The 8857-nt window shown below is 45.3% G+C and overlaps 1 long non-coding RNA gene across 1 annotated transcript; it reads left to right on the forward strand.

The window, feature by feature from the left end:
• Window positions 1-8641, forward strand: LOC127340956 (uncharacterized). The gene is made up of 3 exons (XR_011754687.1): window positions 1-106; window positions 7314-7442; window positions 7533-8641. It is a non-coding gene; the product is annotated as an uncharacterized lncRNA (long non-coding RNA).
• Window positions 8642-8857: the final 216 nt, after the last annotated feature.

The following is an 8857-nucleotide window of genomic DNA, read 5'->3' on the forward strand; positions in this document are numbered from 1 at the left end:
TGTAAATCCGAAATGACATTTGTTCCAGGCTTGGCGACAAAGATCCACTGCTCTAGCCTCTAGGTGGTATTGCGAGCATGGCCACATTGAAGTTCCTAAGCTCTAGGTGAGTTCTTTTTTTATTCCTTCGTCTCCAGGATCATCTCCTCCCTTCATAGAATGCATGTTTGGACCTTCATTTTTTTCAGTTATGCCAAATGATTAGCTTGCTGTTTGTCTTTGGAGCTTACTAGAAAATATGTTTAAGTTCATATTTTGTGCTCAGATTTACAATCGAAGAATGGTGAGTATTGTCCTATTCTAACCAAATACTCATTTCTGTTTGTATATCTGTATGATATTTTTTGGCCCATATTGTAGCGAGCTAAAAATTGCGCAATATACCAGTATCTTACATATGATTGTGGCATTCCTGCGGTTTATTTATCAGGGGGGCTTTCTATTACCGTATTGAAATTCTATGTATTTATTTGTAAGTTTTTGTTTGCTGGTCTTCTACATGGTGCTTTGCTAGCACCCACTTCTGATCTTCTGCTACCTCTTTGATAGTGCCTACATTAGAAATTAAAGACACCATCGCTATGCCTCTCCTAGACTGACTGACATTGAAGACACCATCGCTACGCTTCGGCCCAAGCCTCGGGCGACGGGCCTCGCTCCGCTCGTCAGAAGTTAACCTCCCTTTAGTATATGAATTTGGATCACAATATAACAAACTCCACCTTGAGACAAATTCCCTGTAGCATGAACTTCAACAATCACCTGAATCAACAAAGAAAACACTTGCTGGCGCCAATAGCCACTTGGGCTAAACAGTTATACCAACCAAGCTTGAGCAAAACTTCACTATTTCGGTGGTGTTTACAAACGCCGTGGGTGTACAATGATGCGATGAAACCCTAGCGGCGGCTTACATGAAATATATACAGACGGTGGCAACGATCCGTACCTTCGGCCCAAGCCTCCGGCGACGGGCCTCGCTCCGCTCGTCAGAACTTAGCCTCCCTTTAGTATATGAATTTGGATCACAATATAACAACTTAGAAGAGTTAACTTCCATTCATACAAATTCTAATAAATTTAGTGAAATGGCTTTTTTGTTGTGCCCTCGCTTCATAGGGTACCATGTTTTTTCAGTCTTCATTACTTGTGTTTTTTCCGGAGAATTCAGTACTTGTGGTTAATTAAATTTGTTTGTTTATTCTACTGTTTTTTTCCTGAGAAGTGCCGACTCAATTGACAACTGGCTGATACAATTCTGTAAGGTCAACTCTGCCTTCTCACTCTTACCACCGGTTCCTAGAAATCTAGATCTAAGTTCAGTTTTGAATTTGCTCTCCTTTGTGTGAACTCGCAAAATCCCGTATGACATGTTTAGTTAAAGGATATCGCTTCCTTTTCCCCTTCCATGTTAGTCACTTCTTTTTATACTCCCTCCGGTTCATATTAATTGACTCTAATATGGATGTATCTAGACACATTTTAGTTCTAGATACATCCATATTGAAGTCAATTAATATGAATCGGAGGAAGTACATCATTAATGCTATTTTGACTGTAAAATAATTACATCGGTTCTTTGGGTCCGGCTGACATAAATAATTAGCTCTCACTTCTATTTTGTGTTTAGAATGAGAGAAACCAGTAGACGATTAGTGGCATACTTTCTAAATATAAGGCCGACTGATTTTCTCTTAGTGTTATATGAAGTTCAATTTCTTACTATGCCAAAACAAATAGCACAGACAATTAGAAACCATTGTCAATGTTGGATAATGTGTCAACTTTTATTTTTGATCTTTTACTTCAGTTTGTTGCTTAGTTAGCTTGATGAACTTCCCTATCCGATTATGTGTACCAAGTTCCTTGGCTCTAACCCACTGTGTTCAAACAAGATGTTATATTTTCAGAGTTTAGGTGTAGAATCTAGCGGTGGATTGTGGGGCGATTTGCACAAAAATAACCCAAAAGTGAAAGAAAAGCACAGACTAACCCTCCGGCGAAACTATTTCACCAATCTAACCCTTTTGTGTGGCGCCCCTCCCACGAGCGCCACACATGCCCATGTGGCTCCCCTCCTGCCGGCGCCACTGACCCAGCCGACGTGGCCCCCTCGTCGCTGAGCTGGTGCGCCGATCCGACTTGGCAGCATGTGTGGCGTCCCTCCCAACGGCGCCACACATGCACTTGTAATCCCCCAAAACATACTGTGAGACAATTCCTCTGGGACTTAGCCGTTTTGCGAGGCTCGATGTGTGGCGCCGATGCCACGGGCGCCACACTAGCCTGTGTGGCGCCGATGCCGCGGGCGCCACACATAGAGGCTCGCGAAAACGGCTAAGGACTTATCGTCCGGAGCCCCTGGATGTTTCCGACCCAATAGTTCATATAAGTTGGCATGTGTGGCGCCCTTCCAACTGGCGCCACACTTGTGGCGCCAGTTGGAAGGGCGCCGCACATTGACTTGTGTTGAAAACATGAAAAATCCTACCAAACTCCAACACTTACGAGTACAACATTGGACACAACAAGTAGCAATTTCATGACATACACATATAACACTTCATAGGTCACATTGTAGCACGTAGATTCAAACAACAAGTAGCATTACAGACCATGGTTCGACATGACATAGGGTTCACAAATCGATACTTATGAATATAGAGTTCACAACAACACGTAGCACATCCTAGTAGCGTCCTCGACGTGCCGTCCTCGCGGGCTGCTTCCGGACGGCCATCCTCTTCGTCCGCTGCCGTGGTTGTTGTTGCTGCTGCTCCTGCTGCTGCTCCTGCTCCTCCTGCTCCTCCTGCTCCTCCTCCTCCTCCTCATCTGAAGAGAACGGCTCGTCGTTCCTCATCCTCGACAAAGCTGATCTCCGCGGCGGCCCGTCATCCTCCTCAGTGACAACCTTCTTTCCTCGGTTGACATAATCTTCCGGAGTGTACCGGTTTGGAGCCTTGCCCCTTGGCTTGAACTGGTAAGCTGACCGTGGGGCTTGCTTGGAGGTATGCTTTGGAAGTATGCCTTGACTCAGAATTAGCTCGTCCTCAGGAATCTTCACAAACATGAACACATGAGATTACAAAAGTTGAAATTAGTAAGAACATGTTTGACAGCAATAAAATAGTCCATACCTCCCGCTCTTCTGAAGAGGAAGATGTAGCGATTTCGCCTTCCCGGCAACCTAGCAAGCTGGCTAACCGCCGCATCTTTCGTGCAGTGTTCTGCGTCATGCCGTTAATGGTTACAAAGCCACCACATCATAGTAGCGTACATTCAAAGTTGGTGATCATACCTTAATGAAATACTGCAACGGTCCGACAGGCTTTTCACCTCTATGGCTCTGGTCCCACATAATCTCGCACTCCTCAGCTGTTTTTTGGATCTCCTCCCGCTGTGACAAACATAGCATACACAATTGAAGCGAGCACATGGCAATCTAGATGATGTACTAGTTAGTGAGAGAATCCATTACCACGAAGTTCAGCTCAGAAGCAATAGAAGTCGATCTCCCTCTGCGAGCAAAGGTGTCGTGCTGGCTTTGCCCAACCTCATCGAACTGGATGGGGTCGTCCAAGATCTCCTCAGGATACGCGTGCTTAACTAACTCGATACGCGTGTTCTCATGGAACCACTCGAGGTAGTTGTTGAAAGCGGCGAAGTCGTGAGGCACAATCTGCTCAGGGCCAGCATTCCGTGCCGCTTGCAAACAGTGTTGGAACGCTGCGATGTGGCCGCTATGATGGACTGGCCAATTTGTGATCTTCCTCTGCCGCTGCCTATCAAGCCTGCAAGAATCAACAAGTTAGTTTGTACCTCTTCTATCAAGAATCTTCCATCGCATGATTCCAGAAGTTTACCTATGAAGCGCCTTGTCCGTGTCTTGCCACACTGGTGGGCACTCCTAATACAGCCCAAACTGTCTCATCACTCTTTGCGGCTGGTGGTGTTCAACAAGCCACATGCATATGAGTGGGCAGCGCATACGCCAGAACCGCGCCTCCTCCGTGCACTTGTGGTTGAGGTCAGTCATCGTCGCGCCAATACGGTAGTAGGTACCATATGGCTCCCATTCCACCTGCAGCATACAAATATCTCAGAATTTAGAACATGCCAGTAGAATCAATGAAAACTAGGATTGCAAAAGAGTGATCGGTTACCTGCTCAGCGGTAAGAGTGTCCAACTCCGCAGTGTACTGCCTGTACATGACCATTGGATCGCTCGTCATCTCCGAGACATTGTCCCAAAGGTATGCCCAAGTGGGCTCCCGATCAGGAAAGTGAGGGTGATGAGGCCATGGCCTCTCGTTGAGTACCCTGGGACGCCCAACTGATAGGCGGTCCCAGCTCCATACGGAAAGTAGGAGCATGCATCCACCAATACCGCCGCTCCCAGTCCTGCGACAAGCTTCGTCCAACTGCGCACATAAGACATTTGGTTAGTACTTTGTCTAGCACACTACTATAGGAAAATAGTACATAGAGCAAATCATCACCTGCCGGTAGAGGTAGGCAAGTGCCGCTGTTCCCCAACTCCACCGGTTATCCAACACCGTAAGCGCCTTCAGCCAACACCAATGGGCCAGCTTCCCCCCACTGTCAGGAAAGAGAGTCCTCGAAATCATGTACCATAAGTACACGCGGGCGTACGTCCTCCGAGTGTCCTCGTCGGCCTCTTCCGGGCATTCTCCAAAGTTAGTCCTGATCCATTCGAAAGACGCGCCGGCGGGAGCTCTCTTCTTTGGTTCTGTTGGCAGCGGAGGAGCCCTGCCAATAAGGTCCTCCATCTATCTCCGCCACCCTTCAGAAGCTGTGGTTCATGCACAGTGGCTCGCCCTGAATAGGTAGTCCAAGGATCATGGAAACATCCTGGAGAGTAGGGGCCATCTCGCCGGCCCTCAAGTGGAAGGTGTGAGTCTCCGGCCTCCACCGGTCGACAAGGGCGGTGAGTGCCGAGGGGTTCATGTGTGGCCCCCCACGGCTTACAAGGGATATGAACGGGAGAAGACCGGTAGGCCGGATGAACTCCATGTACCTCTCGTCATACGGTATATCCGCTGTGCCATGGTAACGAATCTTCAAAGGGTGAAGATCCGTTCCCCTCTCCGTCATATGAACAGCCCGGTGCACCCTGTCGTACTCTTCATCCAGAAGCCACACCATCCTACATGTTTACACAACCATATTATGAGTCATTCCACTAACAAAAATGAGCAACACATACATGAGAGTTCATATCCAAATACATGAGAGTTCCATACATGCACACATACATTCATATCTAGGGTTCCAACAAATATTTGGTTCAAATATGAGTTATTCCATCACAAATAATAGACATTTCAAGACATACATACATAGAATTTGAATACATACATAGCCATTTTATATCTACATAGCCAAATCTAGGGTTCATATCCAAATCCACCAACATATCCAAATCTAGGGTTCATATCCAAATCTAGGTTCATATCCAAATCCACCAACATATTCAAATCTTGCTAGGTTCAGAGCCAAATGCACTAACATATCAATGGTTCATATCTAAATCCACCAACATGAATTTCCATGTCTAGGGTTCATACCCAAATCTACCAAATCCACCAACGATAGTGGACGAATCAGAGGGAATCGAAGGGGAATACCTTGAGGAATGGAGGAGGAAGGACTTGCCCGGATAGATCTGACGATTCCTTGGTCGATTTGGTGGGGGGGCCGAAGGGGAGGCGGGCGGCGGCGGCGGTTGGAGCAGAGAAAGAAAGGAGAGAAGGAAGAGAAAGAGAGGGTCGGGCTGGGCGCGGGCGCGGGCGCCACACTTATGTGGATGTGTGGCGCCCGTGGCATCGGCGCCACACAGGCTAGTGTGGCGCCCGTGGCATCGGCGCCACACATCGAGCCTCGCAAAACGGCTAAGTCCCAGAGGAATTGTCTCACAGTATGTTTTGGGGATTACAAGTGCATGTGTGGCGCCGTTGGGAGGGGCGCCACACATGCTGCCACGTCGGATCGGCGCACCAGCTCAGCGGCGAGGGGGCCACGTCGGCTGGGACAGTGGCGCCGGCAGGAGGGGAGCCACATGGGCATGTGTGGCGCCCGTGGGAGGGGCGCCTCACAAAAGGGTTAGATTGGTGAAATAGTTTCGCCGGAGGATCATTCTGTGCTTTTCTTTCACTTTTGGGTTATTTTTGTGCAAATCGCCGGATTGTGGTGAGCTTGCTCATATGCTTGCATGGAAGTTACAAGTCAGCATGCTGCTAGACAGTACTTAATCCATCTTCTTTTAACTTTTACTTCCAACCATTTCAGTCCCAAACTTCTTAACATGTGTTATTTAGTTTCTAGATTATTCATTCATATACACACTCTTAACTTCAAGTTGCTCTACTTCATTTCGCTGTTCTACTTCGTGATCAAATAATACTTGTGTTTTCATGACAGCACTTCCATGGAGACAGTAGAGATTTCAACCGATGTGCTTCCAGAAGCCATGCTAGAGAAGTTGGGCCTTCCATGTCCCAAGTACGACAAAAAGCACGCTGGCGGAGGATGCTTTGAAGATTCAGATTTATCTTTTTTGCCTACATTTGTTCTTAGATATTACGAATTTTTGCTAAAAGCTAGCTGCAGTAGATAGTTTCTTAAAAGTTCTGTGCGGAGGTGAGTATTTTTCGTTCTGTGTTTGATATGGATATCTCTCCCCAATTATGTAGGTCGCTTTCTATTTTTCATTTTCAGTTTATTTTGGCCAAGCGACACAGGGATTTGAGATTATCGCGTAAATCAGCTGATGTCTGGTGAGCACTACATGTTTATAGTATGCTCCAAATCAGTGACGACGGTCTAAACTGAATATTCTCATGTCATTTCAGCATGGGCTGGTTGCTTGATAACAGGATTGAAACAAAAGTTGTACACGATCAGCTTTGTTCAGTGGCGGAGAGGTATCCGCTCTCTTCTCTTAGCATCATAGCAACATCTGTGTTCTTTTCACAGTTTATATAGCATGATTTTTGTTGGACCTTATCAGTGTGAGTGTGTAGTGCTTACGATGCAGTAAGAATTTCGTTTCTCATCTATTTGCATCGTCATAAGGAATGTTGTACTGCTGTCGAGCATAGACGACTACATGCAGTACCTGACCACCTCCTACAACTGGTTGTACAGCTATGGCAGATGCAGGTCTAGACTCTGAATCTTCGTAGAGAAAATAAGAGTACTCGTTTTGCCTATTTTTTTTGCATCACCAAATACTATCTTTTATTAATTCGCATGTGCATTACACTATTTTCCTACGATTTTTTACCCCTTAGAGCTGTGTCAAGGGGTGACCTCCAGGAGGCTATTAAAAGTGCTTTCACTTGATGAAAACGGGAACCAAGTACAGAAACAAGGAACAAAATGTACCAGGAATTGCTTTATGATCTCCAAACAACATATATGTAGGTACTTTTATTAATAGGTAACAATGCTATGCATTTCTTTTCCGTGCGTTATGCATCCAGTCGACTAATACCTTTCACGTTTCTCAGGACTTGCTTTGTGTGTGGGCAGGAAAAGTTTCTGCTCTTTCATGGAATGTGCGCTGCTGTCCAAAGTGTGCGCTTTTGTACAAATGCAAGCTCAAGGTTGATATATAATCAGCACATGATGGACGATCTCAACACATGATGGCCCTCTGATTGAGCTCCCAGCAGATCCCAGCCATCTTTTTCACCGCGTGGATCCGAGGTGAGCCATTGTATCTGTAAAACCAGTTGATCCATCCCAGTTCATGTATGATATAAAAAGAGTTTTTTTTCAAAAAAGAACTAGAAAGATCATGTGATACTTAATATGATAAGTAAAATGTCTACTACTGATGTAATGCATTCTCCGTTTAACAATATATGAGTTACACTGCTACATTGAATTTTTAGTTCTCCCCTTTTTTATTGATAAGCTTTTTTTTGAGCCGGCGGTTGTTTATGCTGAGGGTTGTCATTGATCTGTGGTTGTGGCAGTGGGGATAACATTACTACGACCAGGTCATTGAACTTTCTATCTTGCCCATTGATCATCGGTTCTTTGAAATTAATTTTTTCAACATGCTCAAGTGAAGATTGCTAGCTGGCCAGTCTACTCTGCCCTACTACCATCAATCTAGAATTCAGCGGGGGGGTGATATTGAATCCATGCTGCCATGAGCTGCAGCGATAAAGATAGAAAATGGACCCAGGGTACGTGGAGAGCATAGGGGGACATAAAACAGGCCATGCTAGCTCATTAAATTAGTTCAGATTTCAGTACGTATCCAACAACATCAGTTGATGCTTTTGTTAGCACCATTGATGATTTCTTAATGACATGTTGTCATACTAAATTGCTGAACCCCCTGGGTTTTAAAAAGCTTTATTAGGATTAAAGATTATACTAGAGAGCAAGTCCAATCATAGTCGTTTACTTATATGGTTCGATGCATTGTATGTACAGATCTTTGACTTGTCACGGCCAATTATCTTCTATCGATTGTTTTATTTGTCCTAGAATATATCCATGCTCACTAGGATTAAGAGATAAAATTATTTGACCATTTTCAGATTCTCAAAATGTCACGTGTCCTACAAGTAATTCTAGGGAAATAAGGATACATGGGTTATTTAAGTAATGATACGAGAATAATCTGTGTTGTATTACTGGGGGCCAAAAGGCTACAATATATAGTACAATGTACATGTGCAATATGCAAAAGGGCCCCTAACATATGGGCAAAATATAATACACACATATCTACTCTAACACCCCCCCTCAAACTCAGGGTGGATCCACAACACTGAGTTTGGAGAGTAAGAAGTCATGTTGCGCGCGAGTCTGTGCC

The sequence above is a fragment of the Lolium perenne genome, chromosome 3 (genome assembly GCF_019359855.2).
Source record: "Lolium perenne isolate Kyuss_39 chromosome 3, Kyuss_2.0, whole genome shotgun sequence".
NCBI classification, from domain to species: Eukaryota; Viridiplantae; Streptophyta; class Magnoliopsida; order Poales; family Poaceae; genus Lolium; species Lolium perenne.